General features: G+C 40.1%; 1 protein-coding gene and 1 long non-coding RNA gene across 2 annotated transcripts in view; one reads left to right on the plus strand and one right to left on the minus strand.

Moving 5' to 3' along the window:
- The window catches only part of GPR141 (G protein-coupled receptor 141), a 160,689-nt gene that overhangs the window by 85,141 nt on the left and 54,298 nt on the right, over positions 1-21,250 (plus strand). The gene's annotated exons all lie outside the window — the stretch shown is intronic.
- The window catches only part of LOC117073122, a 64,419-nt gene that overhangs the window by 3,113 nt on the left and 40,056 nt on the right, over positions 1-21,250 (minus strand). The gene's annotated exons all lie outside the window — the stretch shown is intronic.

A 21,250-nucleotide genomic window follows, 5' to 3' on the forward strand; every position in this document is an offset into this window, starting at 1 on the left:
GTGGAATACTACACATTCTTTAAAAAGAATAAAATTATGTTCTTTGCAGGAATATGAATGTAGCTGGAGGCCATCACCCTAAGTGAATTAACACAGAAACAGAAAACCAAATACTGCATGTTCTCACTTATAAGTGGGAGCTAAACACTGAGAACTCATGGGCATAAAGATGGGAACAGCAGACCATGGGGATTACTAGAGGGGGAAAGGGAGGGAAGGACTGGAAAGCTGCCTATTGGGTACTATACTCACTATCTGGGTGATGAGACAATTCATACTCCTAAGCTTGGCATCACCCTGTATACCCATGTAACAAACCTGCCTACCTACCCTGAATCTAAAATAAAAGTTGAAATTATTTTAAAAGAGTTGAATAAAAGGATGAGAGATATCATTAATTGCATGTATAGATGAGATAACTGATACTCAGAATAATTTGCCCAATATCACGCAGGAAAAGCTGAACACTAAGTCTTTCTGATTATATTTTCATAATATAGTACATTATCATTATTCAAATAGTCAGGCAATGCATTAAGTGTTATAATTTATACAGAATTGTGTATTAGTTTTATGTGACAAATTTTTTTCAGTGAAGACAACTTAGTAAACATAAAACTAAATGTGATTTAATTGTATGTAAGCATTTTCATGTAAAAAGTTCTACAACTCAGAAAATAAATCTGTCCGATCGTGTATTTTTATTTGATTTAGAAAATAATATGACTGGGGGACAAGGCCAAGATGGCCAACTAGAATCAGTGTCGATCGGAGGCTGTCATAGAAAAGAACCAAAACAGTGTGCGAATCCTCCACCGGCAACCCAGGTATCCAGGTTCTGTCATCAGGACTGTCTAGGAGGCTGGCGTGACCCACGGAGAGGAAGGAAGAGCAGTGTGATGGGCGGCCTACCTGAGAGCCACACAGGACAGAGGAGACCCCAACCGCCAGCCAAGGGAAGTGGTGAGTGAGTGTGCTACCCAGTCTGGTAAACTGTGCTTTTTCCATGGAACTGAGCAACCCACAGATCAGAAGATCCCACTCGTGAGCCCAAGCCACCATGGCCTAGCATCCCAACTATGGAGCCTTGCAGATTCTCAACAGCCAGTCAGCTAGAATCTGCCTAATCTTGCCCAGTTCTTGAGGGGAGGGGAGGCCATCATCACAGCTGTAGCTGCCTGCTGTCTAAGCTGTCTGGGCTCCTTGGACGAGGGGCAGCAGGCAACACTGGGAATGCTAGCTGCCTGACACACTAAGCTGCCAGGGCAGGGGAAGGGCGGCAGCCATCTCTACAGCTCCAGGCCAAGCTTTTCCCCTGCTGGAGCCAAGGAGGCTGGACAGTTTTGTCCCAAGAGGTGTTCCCCACAGCCTAACAAACCGGCTGTGGCAGAGTACTGAAAAAGTGCCTCTTCAGGCCTGACCTTGACCTATCCCTCCTCACTGGGTGGGGCCTCCCTGCAGGAACTCCAACAATTCCAGCCAGGGGCTCAGGGACAGAACTCTAATTTCCCTGGGCCTGAGCCCATAGAAGGGGTGGCCATAGTCTCCGTGGACCAGCAGACTCAGTCTTTCCTTCTTCTAGTTCTGAGGAATTGGAGCAGCCCAGAGGAGTAGGTTTCCCCACAGCAAGGCACACCCCCTCCACCAAGGGACAGCCAAAGTGCTTCGTTCAGTGGGTTCTGCATCCCATGCTACCCAACTGAGTGAGATCCTCCAACAGAGGTTGTCAGACACCTTATATGGGAGCATTTCTACTGGCATCAGATTGGTGCCCCTTGAGGTCAGAGATCCTAGAAGAAGGAGCAGGCATCCATCTTTGCAGTTCTCCAGCCTCCTTGAGTGATATCTGCAGGCACGGGAGTGAACCAGATGAATAGGGCCTGAAGTGAACCCCCAGCAAACCACAACAGTCCTACAGAAGAGGCAGCTGACTATTGAAAAACAAACAAACAGAAAGCAACAGCAATAGCATCAAAAAAAAAGTCCCCACAAATCCTCATCGAGGGATCAACAGCCTCAGAGATCAAAACTAGACAAACTCATGCAGATGAGAAAAAAATCAACAAAAAAAACACTGAAAACCCAAAAGGCCAGAGTGCCTCTTCTCCTCCAAAGGATCACAACACCTCTCCAGCAAGGGCACAGAACTGGACGGAGGATGACATGGATGAACTGGCAGAAGAAACAATAAATGATGGCGAGGCCGTCGAGAAATAGGGATGCTTTTACACTGTTAGTGGGAGTGTAAATTAGTTTCAACCATTGTGGAAGACAGTGTGGCAATTCTTCAGGAATCTAGAACCAGAAATTCCATTTGACCCAACAATCCCATTACTGGGTATATACCCAAAGACTTATAAATCAGTCTACTATAAAGACACATGCACATGTATGTTTATTGCAGCACTATTCACAATAGCAAAGACATGGAACCAACCCAAATGCCCACCAATGATAGACTGGATTAAGAAAATGTGGTACATACACACCATGGAATACTATGCAGCCATAAAAACAAATGAGATCATGTCCTTTGCAGGGACATAGATGAAGCCAGAAGCCATCTTCCTCAGCAAACCAACACAAGAACAGAAAATCAAACACTACATGTTCTCACTCGTAAGTGGGAGTTGAACAATGAGAACACATAGACATAGGGAGGGGAACATCACACATCAGGGCCTGTAGGGGGAGGAGGGGAGGAAGAGCATCAGGACAAATAGCTAAGACATGTGGGGCTTAAAGCCTAGATGATGAGTTGATAGTTGCAGCAAACCACCATGGCACATGTACACCTATGTAACAAACCTGCACGTTCTGCACATGTATCCAGGAACTTAAAGTAAAATAAAAATTAAAAACAACAATAATATGATTGTAAAGATAGATCATGTGTAAAGATGGCAGGTTGCTGCAGGACACTGGTAATTTTTGAACTGGTTCCCTTCTCCCCCAAAAAAAATCTCTGTATGTGTATGTGTATGTGTGTGTGTGTGTGTGTGTATGTATGTGTGTGTGTGTATGTATGTGTGTGTGTGTATGTGTGTATATATATATGTATATGCACAATATTCATTATTATAAATTTCATACAGTCAGTTCCCACAGAATGCTTCATTAATTTCTATGAAACTCTTATCTATAGCCAACCTTTGTTTGCAACTGATGAACAAGTTAATTGACACATTTGTTTATCTCATGTAAGACAAAAGTAAAACAATGAAGACTCACGTCTTGGAGCGTCACTGTTTTGTCCATGGTGTGAGCAACTTCTCTATTGAATTGTATAATAGTGGTTGAATACTAGAAAACTATATTTTTCATAATAACTACAGACACACAACACACTTGTAAGTTTAATCTGCTTTATCAACATTTTCTCTACCACTTCCATAAGTCTAGACAGTCAAGAAAAGATAAATTGAGCCCTGATTTGTAGCATTTGCCAATTTTTGAAATGTATATACTCCCACCAGGCCAATTTCAAGCTATCCGACTGATGTCACCAAACACAGATTTGGGAAGAGATGTGCAGTGACATAGCATTATGTAGAACTCACAACTTGCAACTAAGACATAAGTAACTTTAAAAGCATAAATAAATAAAACATAGTAAGTGATGATGAGTTCTACACATTATTACTTGAATTTTTAATAATGGCTAGTTGGTAGAGAATGTAAATCAGTTTAGTTTCTACAGTAAAGTTTCTATACTTTAGTGACATCAGATTCCAATGAAGGGGTGAGAAAAAAAGTGAAAAACAGAAGAAAGGAGAAAGAAATATTTGAGCATGTGATGTGGGCTAGGCACTTTCATTACATGAGCTCCTTTAGAGTCCTTTCTCCAACTTATAAATGAACAAAATGAGTGCCAGCAAAGCACCTCCCGCTTCGACCACAGGATGCTGCCTCAGAAGGAGAGCCATCAGTTCCTGTTGCTCCTGGCTGCTTTTCTTTGTGTTCCGTATCCTCTGTTTAACTTAAATTACTTAAATTACTGTCTGCTTATGTTTTAGTCATAAGCCTCTGATGGAAAGCTGAGCCAGCCGCCCACTAGGGAAGATAGATGGCCAGACCCTCTCTCTTCATCTCTCTGGCAGCTAGAACTTAGACAGGCGACCCAGCAGGGTCTAATCAAACATCGTGCCCAGCACTTGGACATGGGAGCCAGGGATGGTGGAGAATTTATTGCGACTAGCATGACCAACTGTCCTGCTTTGCTAAGGACAGAGGGGTTTCTCAGGAGCCCAGACTATCAGTTTTAAAACCGGCAAAGAGTTTTGAGCACACCAGCACCAGTGGGTCACCTGCTGCTGGAGTCTGGGGGTAGCAGTTTCAGCCTCAGTGTCCAGGGTCAACAGCGGCTGTCGGGGAAACTGCAGCATCTACAGTGAGGCGTTGACCACCCTAAGATCAAGTTCTGAGTCTTGATTTGGGCTGTGGTTCTGGCTGCCCTCTGTTCATGCCTATTTCCAGAAACTAGTTCTGCATCTTCCCAATTATTCTGTGAACAAACTAATAACCTTGCAAAACCTCCTTTTCTGTTTAATGTCAGCCAAGGCAAAGTTTCTGCTGCTTGCAGGGAATAGCCCTGGACTGACACCATGTTTCTCTCAGCTTTCCTTACTGTTGTTCCATCTCCCAGCAATGGCTGGCTCTGGAATTCATTCTTCTGTGCTCTGCTTGGGTGAAGGTCTCCAGGAAAATGTGCTTTTTTCTAAGGCACTCTCAGACTTATGGAAAAGATTTATTTAATACGTAAGCCAGCACTGCTGACTTCTAACCAGTTAAAGCTGATTGTTTTTTCCAGTCAGGAATTCTGGTAAAACCATATACCTCTATCCATAGTGTTAATTAATCCCTAATTGCCAGGCATGGGCTGTAGAGTTTAAGTGGGACTAGAGACCAATACTCTTACGATAAACAACACAGGTAGGAAATATACCTCAAATGTCCTGGCTGTTGATGGATTCATAAAACTATTTTATAATGATCCAAAGGATTAAGCAACAAATAAAGTCATTAAAATAGTATACTTAAAAGTTGCACTTTGCAAAATGGGTATGTTATCCAGGCACTCGTACACTATTTTTGTACTGCTGGTCCTGTACCGGGAACATTTTCTTTTATTGTTACTTGCTTTTTAAACTTTGCTTAGCCACTTAAAGAAAATCTGCTTATGGCACAATTTGCCTCAAATCCACTCCCATTGTGAGTTGATTTTTTAAATTTTTCCAATAAAAAATCATAATTTATGCCCCCTCCAAAAAAATCTCCTTAAATAATAGTGAGACAAACCTTCCATGAGGCCGGGCTATGCCCTTCTCATTCAATAGGGTTAGTATTCAGGACCAAAAGAGCTAACCATCTAAGTTTCAATACAATAGAAATATAATGCCAGCCATGTGAGAAAATTTAAATTCCCTAGTAACCACATTTTTTAAAAAGTAAAAAGCAATAGGTGAAATTCATAGATCGTTTTGTTTAACCTAATATATTAAAAATATTGCTTCAACTTGTAATCAATATAAGGATATTAACAATATAGCCTACATTTCTTTTCTTTAACAGACTTCAAAATTCAGTGTGTATTGAATTTCAACTAGGATGACCATATTTAAAGGCTTCAGCCCCATTTGACTTGGGGCTGCTGCCTTGAGCAGTGCAGGCCCAAGCTATAATCCCAAGCAAGACAAGGGTTGTCTCCACATCCTTCTTCATGTGAGATGTGGCAAGGCTTGAAACCTCTCCAGCTCTGATGCCTTATAGTAAGATTGGTGGCTGCGACAGATTATCGATGTTTCATTCGAACACTGATGATTTTATGATCCTATGCTTTCTCTCAGCAAGTAGTCTTCTGGATTTTTTTCACTTATTATCCAGCCGTCAGGACTTTTACCTAAATTCTAGATACAATGGCTAATTGTTCTGCAATAATATTTTTTATTGTTCCTAAAAAAAGCTTGTTTTGAATATTCAAATGTGAGTTGTTTGATACTGAGATTTTTTAAATGTACCTTTGCCAAATAAAAGTGAATGAAGGAATACAGAAGCCAACTAAGATACTCTTACTGCTAGTATGTATTCTCTTGACATAGCTTTAAAAGTGCAAACCAGATAATAAAATTATGAAACATTAATGGGACCAAGCAGAAACTCTATTTGTTTGTTTGTGTTTTTAGTAGAGATGGGGTTTTGACATGCTGGCCAGGCTGGTCTCAAACTCCTGGCCTCAAGTGATCCTCCCTCCTCGGCCTCCCAAAGTGTTAGGATTACAGGCATGAGCCACTGCACCTGGCCGATATGTTTCTAAGTCACGTTATTCACAGAAATCATTAGGCATGAATGTCCTTGTGGGCATATAGAAAAACATGGTTTCATGTCATTTCAAAAACAGAACCCGGACTACTTTTGTACAGCATTTCCTGAGACACTTTCCCCTGAAGAAGGAAATATGTTAGAGGTGCAATATTTTTAGATGAGCCTTGAGAAAAATAAAATGAAAAGAAGTTAGAAGAAGGAATTTATGGTTTTTTTTAAAGGTGAGGAAACATCTAAGTTATGAAATATTGCTAAGTGCATCACAACAAGGGTTGCAATGACACAAAGAAGATCCGCAGTGTCCTGCACAGGAGGCTGTGTGCTGGGAATGTACACGGTTTTACTGTTTTTCAGAGGAGAATGAATGGAAGGAGGACTTACAGACTTCTCAGTTGTATTTGGAGCTTAGTTCTTTGACCATAACTTTACTGCCATCATTTGATAATGGGCAGACCATGAGGAATTCATGCAGTAAACTCTGCACGGATATGTTCTTGGCATTTAGAATCTCTTGATTAAGTTCCTGAGTCAAAGAGTAAAGGCACTATGTGTTGTCTTTGAAGAAATATAACTCTTTCCTTGCTCACTGCACCACCATACTTTTCTGTACTGGGAGGAGTAGGCTCAGGGAAAAGAGGCTCTTCTCTAGCCATAGAGTTTGAACCATGATGCTTCTAAGATGGATTGAGGAATCAACAAATATTCATTCTGTCAAGTGAGGTGTAAAGGCAGGTGTGCATGAAGGCTTCAGGAAATGTTTTTCTCCCTGATAAGAAGAGGCACCAGGAAGATACAGTTTCTTTGTCTTCCTCTCCAGAAGGTTGTGTGATGGCCTGAAAATTGAAGCAACATTCAACTTTTTATAGTCATGAAAAGAAGGCCGTGAGACCATAGGGAAACCAAGCTAGAGTTCTGCCATCAGTGAGTGCTCAAGAATAACCTAGCCCGGAGCCATCCACCCTGAATCTCTTGTAATGTGGGATACAAAATTTCTCATTTTATCCTAGACTCTTGTATTGGGATTCTTCAACTTGAAGGCATCACTTGGTAATAAACACTACTGAGGCTACTCTAGATGTGATGTATCCCTACCTTCTAGGCTTCTCTATGGTTGGATCTGCCTCTAAACCCTGCCTCTAGGGTTATATCCCACAGACCGTAGTCATGCAGGAAGTGTGTTAGGGCATTGGCCAACATGTATGAGGTGAAAACATCTGGCCAGCCCGAGTTAAACGTTTTCTGCTCATCAGGCTGTTGCCTGGTCCATGCAACTATGACTCTGCTTCCATTTCTTCTCTAGAACACTGGCTTCCTTTTTAGGTGGCCCTCAGGTAAAATCTGGCCCTGTTGTGTGCTGCCTTGACACCTGGAGTGACAAAGTCTGCTTTCCATTGCTTTAGAAGGGGTTGTCTGATCAATCACATTAGGATAACCTCGCGGCTTTCAAAAGTGTGGATGCCTAGTCCCCTCCCAGCTCCCCACAGTCCATCAGGAAGGGTCCTGTCAGCAAGCCTCCCAGATGACTCTGAAGTGGGTTAAAGCTGAAAGCTCCGCCTACCATCTGACTGTTCTCTCACTGGGCCCATGCATGAATGAACACAATACCAGGTTCATTGCCTCTACCTGTCTGGGTTTAGATAACATCCGCCACCTGGATCTCTTCTTGCTTCCTTGCCCTCAGCAGGTCGAACTTGGCTGAGGCTGTCATTTCATCTGAGCCTGCCCTTGGATGGCCCCACTGCCCCAGTGGGGCAAGCTCCTTGGTAGTGTCCATTTCCTCAGTCCCATCTTTCTGTCTTAATCCTTCTCTCCAGTGCCTGTAATTAAGCTCAACTCACTTACATCATCTCTCAGATGTCCACTGATACCGTGTCCCCATGAATGACCTCTATTAGTTAATCAAAGGAAACTCAGATTTTTAAAAATTGCTTAAAATGAAAGTCTAAGCCATCAACTAATGTTTGGTGCATGAGCTGGGTCAGCACTGCTCAACTACCTGAAGAAATCAAGATGCCTTTTATGTCCTTGTTTATTTTGCTTTTTGTTCCTCTAAAAAAAAATCTCTTAAGAGAAGAAAAAAATATATTTTGCCTATTTTAAAAATAAAAGAATTAAAATATTCTGTGGTTTGCCTGAAGTCACACAGTACTCATTTGAGCCAAACTCCCATTGTCCAACTTGTCCAAGAGTCCTTTCAAGTAACTTTGTCAGCTGTCATTTGCCAGCATGTAGTGCAGTGATGCAATGCTCTGGTAGCAATTTGGAACAATCCAGGAAGCAATATTCTCAGTGTTCAAGGCGCGGCACTGCCCGGAGGAAATTAAACCTTGTCTACCCCAGCACATGATGCCATTCTCCTTCAGTGGGCTTTGCTGCTGCTGCAGGGGGAAAATGCAATCAGTTTCACCCATCACCGAGTTCTACAGGCTTTTGTGTGTGTGTGTGTGTGTTTTTTAATTTACTAATAATAGGGCAATTAATGTAATTTTAAGAAGTTTTCTTTCCTTTAAAAAGAGGTTGGCCTGTGCTCCTAATTAAAACTGCTTTTTCACGCTCTGAACAAGGCATCAGATTTCGATTGGCAAAATCCCACAGGACTTGGCCTAGAGGGTTTGTTTTTAAGGGCCTGGTGAGATTTTGAGTAAAAAGTGATTAGTGAAATTGCTCCTCATCCTAACTAGAGTCTGCAAAAGAGCGAAGAGTTCTGTAGTCACTGGTGTATTCATGACAAAGTAATTATTTTTCTACTTAGCCAGAAGGAAATGGGAGGTTTCTTTGAAGGCTTGTGATCTGCTTCTTATAATGGGAGACTGAAATCTTTAATAGCTAATGGTATTTATTTGAGTTCTTTGAACTGTCAGAGCATAAACTAGGTCACCACAGGGCCCATTTTGACTTGAGCATTCAAAACCAATATATCTTTATGGCCATTCTGAGAGTTATCATGTAAACAAGCAAAAATCTTCCATCTTCAGAAACCCTTGTTTGATGCTATATTCCACAAACTCCTGCCCTCTTCAAGGTCAATGAACAGTTTTTAAGCCTTAGCTTCTTTATCCTCCCAGCAGCATTTGACCCTGTTGACCACGCCTTTCTTGAAATCCCCCTGTTCTTTTGATTCCTTAACAATTATTCTCCCTGGTTCTCTTCAGTCCCATTGCCCCCAGTTCCAAATCCAAGTGCTTATCCAGTCAATTTTTGCTCTTCTCCAAATGTAAGCTGTCAGCCCACAGCTAAAAGAGAGATGAGGTGAGATCACAGGGATCAGGAGTTGTTTGATAAATTGTGCTTTCTTTAGTAAATCTATTCAATAGAACTCTCTCTGATTGAGCACTTGAAATGTGGCCAATGTGATTGAAGAAGTAAATCGTTAAATGTAATTTAATTTAAATTAATTGAAGAAGCCACATGTGGCAAATGACTGTCATATTGGATAGTGTTTTGTAGAGTCTTGCCACACAAAATGTGGTCCATGGACCCGTGGCTTCTGCATCACCTGGGTGCTGGTTAGAAATGCCTACTCTCAGGCTCCTCCCTGGATCTACAGACTCAGAATCTGCATCTTAGCAAGATCACCAGACAATTCGTAAGTACAATAATATTTGAGAAATACTGCTTTAGAAGTTTAATTTTTAAACCACTAGAGTGGTAGACATGTGTACAGCTTCTGGATATTATTATGCCTTGAAGAAAGTGCTTTCTGTGAATTCTTACAAAGTCCTCCTTGTCACATTTATCAGATATATTGCTGATTATATCTTGATTGACATTCCTCTGGATGTCAAAATTCTAAGGTAATTGTTTCTGCAAACAGTTGAGTTTAATCTACTGATCTGAGCTACATGTCATTCTTTAGTCCAATGTATATTATTTGTTAGAAAAAACGCCAGCTCCCTTCCTGTGCTCTGAGGAAATAAATAGTATCTTTCTTTCATAACGACGTAGAATAAAGAAGATTAAAAAAATTTAAACCTCATTGTACAGTAACCTCTAAAGAGGTCACTTGCTTCTTCTACACTAAACTCAGACTGGTACCCTACGGCATGAGTGAAGATTTGCACAAAACATTTAAGGATCTAAGACTAAAAAGAAGATCAGAGAAACAGTCTACATTGGACAAAATGTTTTCTCATTCATTTTATTTACTTTTTAATTTTGAATTTTTATGGGTATGTTGGTGCATATTTTTATGAGGTACATAAGATATTCTGATACAGGCATACAATGTGTAATAATCACATCAAAGTAATTGGGGTATTCATCACCTCAAGCATTTACCCTTTCTTTGTGTTGTAAACATTCCAATTATGCTCTTTTAGTTATTTTTAAATGTACAATAAATTACTACAGACTGTATGTGTGTACTAGATCTTATTCCATCTATCTAACTATATTTTTGCACCCATTAACAATTAACTATCCCTACTCTGCCCCCTGCCACTTCCCCACTACCCTTTCCAGCCTCTAGTAACCATCATTCTACTCTCTATTTTCATTAGTTCAATTGTTTTAAATTTTAGCTCCCACAAATGAGGACATGTGAAATTTGTCTTTATTTGCCTGGTTTATTTCACTTAACATTATGATCTCCAGTTACATCCATATTGATGAAAATAACAAGATCTCATTCTTTTTTATGGCTGAATAGTACTCCATTGTGTATATGTACCACATTTTCTTTACCCCAGATTTCTTTGAGTTGTATCCCAGAAGCACAAGTATCAAAGCAATAATAAACAACAGGGATCACATCAAGTTAAAAAAATGCACAGCAAAGGAAACAACCAACAAAGTGAAGAGACAACCCAAGAATGGGAAAAATTATTTGCAAATGGTCTGTCTGACAAGTGATTAATAACTACAATGTATAAAGGAGCTCAAGGAACTCAATAGGAAAAAAATTTTGTTAATGAACACTTAGATTGATTCCAAATTTTGGATATTGTGAATAGTACCACAGTAAACATGGGATGCAGATAGCTCTTTGATATACTGATTTTCTTTAGTTTGGGTATATGCTTAGCTGTGGGATTGCTGGATCATATGTTAGTTTTATTTTTAGTTTTTTTGAGCAACCTCCATACTGTTCTCCTGGGTGGCTATAATAATTCACATTCTCACCAACAATGTATCAGGGTTCGCATTACTCTACAACCTCACCAGCATTCATTATTGATTGTCTTTTGGATAAAAGCCATGTTAAGTGGGGTGAGATGATATCCTATTGTAGTTTAGATTTGCATTTTCTCTGGTAATCAATGATGTTGAGTACCTTTTCATGTATCTGTTTGCCATTTGTATGTCTTCTTCTGATAAATGCCATTTTTAATTGGATTATTAGATTTTATGAATTCCTTGAGAGCCTTTATATATTCTAGTTATTAATCTCTTGTCAGACAGACAGTTTGCAAACATTCTCTCCCATTCTTTGGGTTGTCTCTTCACTTTGTTTGATTGTTTCCTTTGCTGTGCAGAGTTTTTTTTTTTTTTTTTTTTTAACTTGATGTGATTCCTCTTGACCATTATTTGATACTCGTGCTTTTGGGATATTATTCAAAAAATCTGTGCCCAAACCAATGTCCTGGAGAGTTTCCCAATATTTTACTTTAGTAGTTTCATAGTTTGAGGTCTTAGATTTAAGTCTTTAATCCATTTTGATTTTTTTATATGTGCCAAGAGATAGTGATCTAGTTTCATTATTCTGAATATGAGTATTCCATTTTCCCAGCACCATTTATTGAAAAAACTGTACTTTCCCCAAAGTATATTCTTGCCACCTTTGTTGAAAATGAGTTCACTGTAGATGTACAGGTTTATTTATGGATTCTCTATTCTATTCCATTGGTCTATGTGTCTGTTTTAATGCTAGTACCATGCTGTTTTGGTTACCATTTCTCTGTAATATAATTTGAAATCAGGTATGTGATTCCTTCAGTTTTGTTCTTTTTACTCAGGATGGCTTTGGCTATTTGGGGTCTTTTATAGTTCCATATAAATTTTAGGGTTTTTTTTCTGCTTCTGTGAAGAACATCATTAGTATTTTTTTTTTTTTTTTTTTTTTTGAGACAGTGTCTTGTTCTGTTACCCAGGCTGGAGTGCAATGGTGCGATCTCAGCTCACTGCAACCTCCACCTCCTGGGTTCAAGCGATTCTCCTGCCTCAGCCTCCTGAGCAGCTAGGATTACAGTGTGTACCACCATGCCTGGTTAATTTTTGTATTTTTTAGTAGAGACTGGGTTTCACCATGTTGGTCAGGCTGGCCTTGAACCGACCTCATGATCTGCCCACCTCAGCCCCCCAAAGTGCTTGGATTACAAGCGTGAGCCACTGTGCCCGACCAATGTCATCAGTATTTTGATAAGGATTGCATCGAATTTGTAGATTGCTTTGGATATTATGGACATTTTCAAATACTAATTCTTTCAATCCATGAACATGAAATATTTTTTCATCTTTTTGTATCCTCCTTAATATCTTGCATCAACTTTTTATAGTTGATATGGTTTGGCTATGTCCCCAACCAAATATCGTCTTGAGTTGTAGTTCACATAATGCCCACAGGGACTTGGTGGGAGGTAACTGAATCATGGAGGCAGTTACCTCCATACTGTTCTCCTGAAAGTGAGTGAGTTCTCACAAGATCTGAGAGTTTTATAAGGGGATTTTCCCCTTTTGCTTGGGACTTCTCCTTGCTGCCACCACGTGAAGAAAGACGTATTTGCTTCCCCTCCCACCGTGATTGTAAGTTTCCTGAGGCCTCCCCAGCCATGCTAAGCTGTGAGTCAATGAAACCTCTTCCGTTTATAAATTCCCAGTCTCAGGTATATCTTTATTAGCAGCATGAGAACAGACTAATATAATAAATTGGTACTGCAGAGAGTGGCGTGCTCCTATAAAGATAACCAAAAACGTGGAAATGACTTTGGAACTGGGTAATAGGCAGAGATTGGAGCAGTGTGGAGGGCTCAGAAGAAGTCAGGAAAATGTGGGAAAGTTTGGAACTTCCTAGAGACTTGGAGGACTCAAAAGACAGGGAGACGTGGGAAAGGTTGGAACTTCCTAGAGACTTGTTGAATGGCTTTGACCAAAATGCTGATAGTGACATGGACAATGAAGTCCAGGCTGAGGTGGTTTCAGATGAAGATAAGGAAATTGTTGGAAACTGGAGTAAAGGTCGCTCTTGCTATGCAAAAAGACTGGCAGCATTTTACTCCTGCCCTAGAGATCTGTGGAACTTTGAACTTGAGAGAGATGATTTAGGATATCTGGCAAAAGAAATTTCTGAACAGAAAAGTATTCAAGAGGAAGCAGAGCATAAAAGTTTGGAAAATTTGCAGCTTGACAATGCAATAGAAAAGAAAAACCAATAGTCTGCAAAGAAATTCAAGCCAGCTGCAGAAATGTGTGTAAGTAATGAGGAGCCAAATGTGAATCATCAAGACAATGGGGTAAATGTCTCCAGGGCATGTCAGAGACCCTTCTGGCAGCCCCTCTCATCACAGGCCTGGAGATCTAGGAGGAAAAAATGGTTTTGTGGGCTAGGCCCAGGGCTCCCCTGCTGTGTGCAGCCTAGGGAATTGGTGCCCTGCATCCCAGCCACTCCAGCCATGGCTAAAAGAGGCCATGGTACAGCTTAGGCCATGGCTTCAGAGGGTGCAAGTCCCAAGCCTTGGCAGCTTCCACATGGTGTTGAGCCTGCAGGTGCACAGAAGTCAATAATTGAAATTTGGAAACCTCCACCTAGATTTCAGAGGATGTATGGAAATGCCTGAGTATCTAGGCAGAAGTCTGCTGCAGGGGCAGAGACCTCATGAAGAACCTCTGCTAGGGCAGTGCAGAAGGGAATTGTAGGGTTGGAGCCCCCACACAGAGTCCTCACTGGGGCACTGCCTAGTGGAGCTGTGAGAAGAGTGCCACTGTCCTCTAGACCCCAAAATGGTAGATTCACCGACAGCTTGCACTGTGCAACTGGAAGAGCCACAGATACTTAATGCTAGCCTGTGAAAGCAGTGAGGAAGGAGGCTGTATCCTGCAAAGCCATAGGGACGAAGCTGCCCAAGACCATGGTAACCCACCTCTTGCATCAGCGTGAACTGGATGTGAGACATGGAGTCAAGATAATTTTGGAACTTTAAGGTTTGATGACTGCCCTTTTGGATTTCAGACTTGCATGGGGCCTGTAGCCCCTTCATTTTGGCCAATTTCTCTGACTTGGAATGGGCATATTTACCCAATGCCCATACCTCCATTGTATCTAGGAAGCAACTTGCTTTTGATTTTACAGGCTCATGGGCAGAAGGGACTTGCCTTGTTTCAGATGAGGTTTTGAACTTGGACTTTTGAGTTAATGCTGGAATGAGTTGACTTTGGGGGACTGTTGGGAAGGCATGATTATGTTTTGAAATTTGAAAACATGAGATTTGGGAGGGGACAGGAGTGGAATGATACGGTTTGGCTGTGTTCCCACTCAAATCTCATATGGAATTGTAGTTTCTATAATCACCACATGTTATGGGAGGGACCTGATGGGACGTAATTGAATCATGGGAGTGGTTACTTCCATGCTGTTCTCCTGAAAGTGAGTTCTCACAAGATCTGATAGTTTTATAAGGGGCTTTTCCCCTTTTGCTTGACACTTCTCCTTGCTGCCACCATGTGAAGAAGGACATGTTTGTTTCCCCTTACACCATGATTGTGTTTCCTGAGGCCTCTTCCAGTCATGCTGAATTGTGAGTCAGTTAAACCTTTTTCCTTTATAAATTACTGAGTATCAGTAATAGTTATAATAAAACAGCTTTCATTTTAGAGACCTGTAACTTATTTGGTTAAGTTTATGCGTATGTATTTTATTTTACTTGCAGCTATTGTAAATGGGATTATATTCTTATCTTCTTTTTCAGATTGTTTGATGTTGGCATATAGAAATGGTACTGATTTTTGTGTGTTGACTTTGTGTCCTGAAATGTTACTGAATTTGTTTATCAGTTCTAATAGCTTTTTTGGTGGAGTCTTTAGTTTTCTCCACATATAAGATCATGCCATCTGCAAAGAAGGATAATTTGACTTCTTCCTTCCCAATTTACATCCACTTTATTTCTTTCTCTCATATCATTGCTCTAGCTGAGACTTTCAGTACTTTACTAAACGACAGTGGTAAAAGTGGGCATCCTTGCCTTGTTTCAGATCTTGAGGAAAGACTTAGTTTTTCCTCGTACTGTATGATACTAGGTATGGGTTTGTCACAAGTGACTTTTATTTTGTTGAGGTAGTTTCTTCTTTATCCAGTTTTTTGAGAGATTTTTCTCATGAAGGGGTGTCGAATGATATCAAATGTTTATTTAGCATCGATTGTAATGGTCATATGATTTTTGTCTTTTATTCTGTTGATATGGTGTATCACATTGATTGATTTGCATACACTAAACCACCCTTGGATGCCTGGAATAAATCCCACTTGATTATAATGCATCTTTTTAATGTTTAGATGAATTCAGTTTGCTAGTATTTTGTTGAGAATTTTTGCATCAATTTTCATCAGAGATACTTACCTGTATTTCTCTCTCTCTCTCTCTCTCTCATTTTTTGATGTGTTTATGTCTGGTTTTGACATTAGAGTAATAATGGCTTCATAGAATGAGTTTGGATATACTCCCTCCTCCTCTATTTTTCAGAAGAGTTTGAGTAGGGTTGGTGTTAGTTATTCTTTAAATGTTTGGTAAAATTCTGCAGGGAAGCCATGAAATCCCAGAGTTTTCTTTGCTAGGAGATTTAATCTCATTACTTGTTAGTGTTCTATTCTGAATTTGGATTTCTTCATTGGCCAATCTCGGTAGATGTATGTATCTAGAAATTTATCAATTTCTTTTGGTTTTTCTAATTTATTGGGGTATAGTTGTTGAGAATAATCTCTAATGACTTTTTGAATTTCTGTGGTATCAGTTTTTTGTTTTTTGTTTTTTGTTTTCTGGTTTTTTTTTTTTGAGGGGGGGATGGAGTCTCGCTCTGTTGCCCAGGCTGGAGTGCAGTGGCATGATCTTGGCTCACTGCAAGCTCCATCTCCTGGATTCATACTATTCTCCTGCCTCAGCCTCCCAAGTAGCTGGGACTACAGGTGCCTGCCACCATGCCTGGCTAATTTTTGTATTTTCAGTAGAGACAGGGTTTCACTGTGTTTGCCAGGATGGTCTCGATCTCCTGACCTCATGATCCACCTGCGTCAGCCTCCCAAAGTGCTGAGATTACAGGCATGAGCCACCGCGTCCAGCCTGTGGTATCAGTTTTAATATCTCCTTTTTAATGTCTGATTTTATTTATTTGGGTCTTCTCACTTTTTTTTCTTAGTCTGGCTAAAGATTTGTTGATTTTGCTTATCTTTAAAAAAACAACTTTTCATTTCATTGATCTTTTCTGTTGTACTATTTATTTTCTTCTAATAATTTTGGGCTTGGTTTCCTCTTGTTTTTCTAGTTCTTTAAAATGCATCATTAGATTGTTTATTAGGTTGTTTATTGATTATTATGCTGTTTTTTGAAAAATTTCCACTTGTCTGATGTAGGTGCATATTACTATAAACTTTTCTTTTAGTTTTGCTTTTGCTGTACCCCCATTGGTTTTGGTATGTTGTGGTTTCATTTTAATTAAAATTTTTAAATTTCCTTTATTTATTTATTTTTTTGAGATGAAGTTTTGCTCTTGTTGCCTAGGCTGGAGTGCAATGGCATGATCTTGATGCACCACATCCTCTGCCTTCTAGGTTCAAGTGATTCTCCTGCCTTAGCCTCCCAAGTAGCTGGGATTACAGACATGTGCCACCATGCCTGGCTAATTTTGTATTTTTGGTAGAGACAGGGTTTCTCCATGTTCATCAGGCTGGTCTTGAATTCCTGACCTCAGGTGATCCGCCTGCCTCAGCCTCCCAAAGTGCTGGGATTACAGGTGTGAGCCACCGTGCCTGGCCTAAATTTCCTTTTTAATTTATTAATTGAACCATTGGTAAGTCAGAGCATATTGTTTAATTTCCATGAGTTTGTACAGATTCCAAAGTTCTTCATGTTGTTGATAGTAGTTTTATTCCATTGTGCTCAGAGAAGATACTTGATATGATTTCATTTTTTTAAATATTTAAAGACTTGTTTTGTGGCCTAACATATGGTCTATCCTTGAGTGTAACCTATATGCTGAGGAGAAGAATGTGTATTCTGCATCCATTGGATGAAAGGTTCTATAAATATTTATTATGTCCGTTTGGTCTATAGTGCAGATTAAGTCCAATTTTCTTTGTTGATTTTCTGTCTTAGTGATCTGTCCAATGCTGAAAGTGGAGAGTGTTGAAGTCTCCAGCTATTATTGTATTGAGATCTATCTCTTTATATAGGTCTAATAATATATGCTTTATATATCTGGGTGCTCCAACAGTGGATACATATATATTTACCCAATATCCTCTTGCTGAATTGACCCTTTTATCATTATATAACAACCTTTGTCTCTTTTATAAGTTTTTTCTTGAAATCTATTTTATCTCACGTAAGTATAGCTACCTCTGCTCTTTTTAAATTTTTATTTGCATAGAGTATCTTTGCAGCCCTTTATTTTCAGTCTATGTGTTTATTTACAGGTAAAGTATCTTTCTTGTAGAGCATTGGGTCTGTTTTTTTCAATCCATTCAGCCACTCTATGTCTTCTGATTATATAATTTAGTCTATTTAAATTCAATGTTACTATCGATAATAAGGATTTAGTACAGCCACTTTGCTATTTGTTTTCTGGTTGTTTTTTGGTATTGTCTTCCTTCCTTCCTTTCTTTCTGTCTTCTCTTTTCTGAAGGTGATTTTCTCTGATTTGTTTAAATTTCTTGCTTTTCTTTTTTTAATGTCTGCTATAGGCTTTTTGATTTGAGGTTGCCATGAGGCTTGCACATAACATCTTATAAATAATTATTTAGGATGATAAAACTTTGGCTACAAAAACAAAGAGAAAACTGATGAAAAATCTACCTTTAACTTCATCCACACCACCTTATAACTTTTTACTGTTTTTCTATTGATATCTTATTTTACTATCTATGTATTAAAAAGTCATTGTAGCTATTACTTTTGATAGGTTTAACTTTTAGTCTTCCTACTCAAGATATGAGTAATTTACACACCATAGTTACAGTGATATAATATTCTGTATTTGTGTACTCACTATTACCAGTGAATTTTGTACCATCAGATGATTTCTTATTGCCTGTTAACATCCTTTTCCTTCACATTAAAGAACTGCCCTTATCATTTCTTGTGAGGTATGTCTAGTGTTGATGAAATCCCTCAGCTTTCATTTGTTTGGGAAAGTCTTTATTTCCCCTTCATTTATTTTTGCTGGATACACTATTCTAGGCTAAAAGTTTTTTCCCTTTAGCACTTTAAATATGTCACGCCACTGTCTTCCGGCCTCTAAGCTTTACACTGAGAAATCTGCTGCCAGGCGTATTGGAGCTCCTTTATATGTTGTTTGTTTCTTTCTTTTGCTGATTTTATGAATCTTTCTATATGTTTGACCTTTGGGAGCTTGATTATTAAATGTCTTTAGGTATCCTTATTTGAGTTAAATATGCTTGATGGCCTATACCATTCTTATACTTAAACATGAATACATTTGTATATTTTGGGAAGGTTCTCTATGATTATCCATTTGAATAAACATTCTACCCTGATCTCTTTCTCTCTGCTTCCTCATTAAGGCTAATAACTCTTAGATATGCCATTTTGAGGCTATTTTCTAGGCTTGTAGGCAGGCTTCACTCTTTTTTTCTTTTGTTTAATCTGTGTGTTTTCAAATAACCTGTCTTCAAGCACACTAATTCCTTCTTCTGCTTGAGTAGTTCTGCTGTTGACACACAGCAATGCATTATGCAGTTTGTCAATTGATTTTTTAGTTCCAGAATTTCTGCTTGGTTTTTAAAAATTATTTCAATCTCTTTACTAAAGTTATCTGATAGGACTCTGAATTCCTTCTCTGTGTTATCTTGAAATTCATCGAGCTTCCTCAAAACAGCTATTTTGAATTCTCTGTCTGAAAGGTCACATATTTCTGTTACTCTGGGATCGGTCACTGGTAATTTATTTAGCTTGTTTCATGAAGTCACGTTTACTTAGACAATTTTGATGCTTGTGGACATTCATTGACATCTGGACATTGAAGAGCTAGGTATTTATTCTAATCTTCACACTCTGGGCTTGTTTGTGCCTGTCCTTCTTGAGAAGGTTTCCCAAGTATTCGAAGGGAATTGAGTGTTGTGATTTAAGTCTTTGGTCACTCACTGCAGCCACATCTGCATTAGGAAACACCCCAAGCCCAGTAACAATGTGACTCTTGCAGACTTGTAAAAACATCGTTTTGGTGGTCTTGGGTAAGATCTGAGTGAATTCCCTGAATTCCCAGGTCAAGTCTCTGGTTCACTTTCCATACCTTTCCCCCAAACAAATGGAGTCTCTGTCTCTGTGCTGAGCTGCCTGGAGTTGGGGAAGAGGTGATGGAACCTCTCCTGTGGCCTCCACTGATGGGTCACACCTGAAGCCAACACAGTAGTGATTCTCACCCAAGGCTTGTGGTGACTCTTGCCTAGCTATCACTGATGTTTATTCAAGGCCCATGGGCTCTTTAGTCAGCAAGTGGTGTATCCTTCCAGGCCTTCAGAGCAACAGGTTCCCTTCTGGCCCACAGTGGGTCTAGAAATGTTATCTGGGGACTAGGGCCTGAAATCAGGAATTTAAGGGATCTACTTGGTGCTTTATTTTACTATGGCTGAACTGGTACCCAAGTTGCAAGACGGAGTCCTTTTACTCTTCCCTCTCCTTTCCTCAAGCAAGAGTCTCTCCCTGTGTCTACCACAGCCCTGGCCCATGGTGACTACTGCCCAGCTACTGCTGATGTTTATTCAAGGTCCAAGGGCTCTTTAGCTAGCAGGTCATGGTGAATCCTGCCAGGACTGGGTCCTCCCTTTCAGAACAACAGATTCCTTTCTGGCCCAGGGAGCTAGGGCCTGGAACAGGGGCTTCAGGGCTCTGTTTGGTGCTTTATTTCACTGTGGCTAAGTTGGTATTCAAGCTACAAGACAAAGTCCTCTTTTTATTTTTTATTTTTTAATTTAATTTAATTTAATTTTTTAGATGGAGTCTCGCTCTGTCACCCAGGCTGGAGTGCAGTGGCGTGATCTTGGCTCACTGCAAGCCCCACCTCCTGGGTTCATGCCATTCTTCTGCCTCAGCCTCCTGAGTAGCTGGGACTACAGGTGCCCACCACCATGCCTGGCTAATTTTTTTTGTATTTTAGTACAGACGGGGTTTCACCATGTTAGCCAAGATGGTTTCCATCTCCTGACCTTGTGATCCACCCGCATTGGCCTCCTCTTTACTCTTCCCTCTCCTTTCCTCAAGTGGAAGAAGTCTCAGAGCTGTGACCTGCACTGCCTGAAGTTGAGGGAGGGGTGATGAAAGCAATCCCTTGGCCCTGACATCTCAGCTGGTGTCTCACTAGGTCGCATGCACTCCAAGTCCACTGGCTCTGAACCCAACATAGCACCAAGACTGGCCCAGGAATTGAAGTCCTGTAGCCTAGATTGTCTTTCAAATTTATTTAAGATACCAGAGCACTTTAATCTGCAGTGGTGAAGTTAGCTGGAACTCAGGTTCAGGCCACTAAGATAAGCGATTCTCCTCTGGCTAGGGATGGTCTGAATGCTCCCTCCTTGGGCACAAGCCGGATTCTGCCTGGTGTTACTCTCCACTGTTAACAGGGAAGCACTGATTTCCATTGCAAAGCCCAAAATCACTCACTTTCCCTCCTGCAAGCACACAAATTATCTCCCCATGCTCCACATTGGTGCTGCGGAAGGATGGGGAAGGTATGTTTCAAGTCTGTCTTTCTCTCCCTCTTCCATTCTTCT

The sequence above is a fragment of the Trachypithecus francoisi genome, unplaced genomic scaffold, assembly GCF_009764315.1.
Source record: "Trachypithecus francoisi isolate TF-2019V2 unplaced genomic scaffold, Tfra_2.0 Lachesis_group4, whole genome shotgun sequence".
Classification (NCBI taxonomy): domain Eukaryota; kingdom Metazoa; phylum Chordata; class Mammalia; order Primates; family Cercopithecidae; genus Trachypithecus; species Trachypithecus francoisi.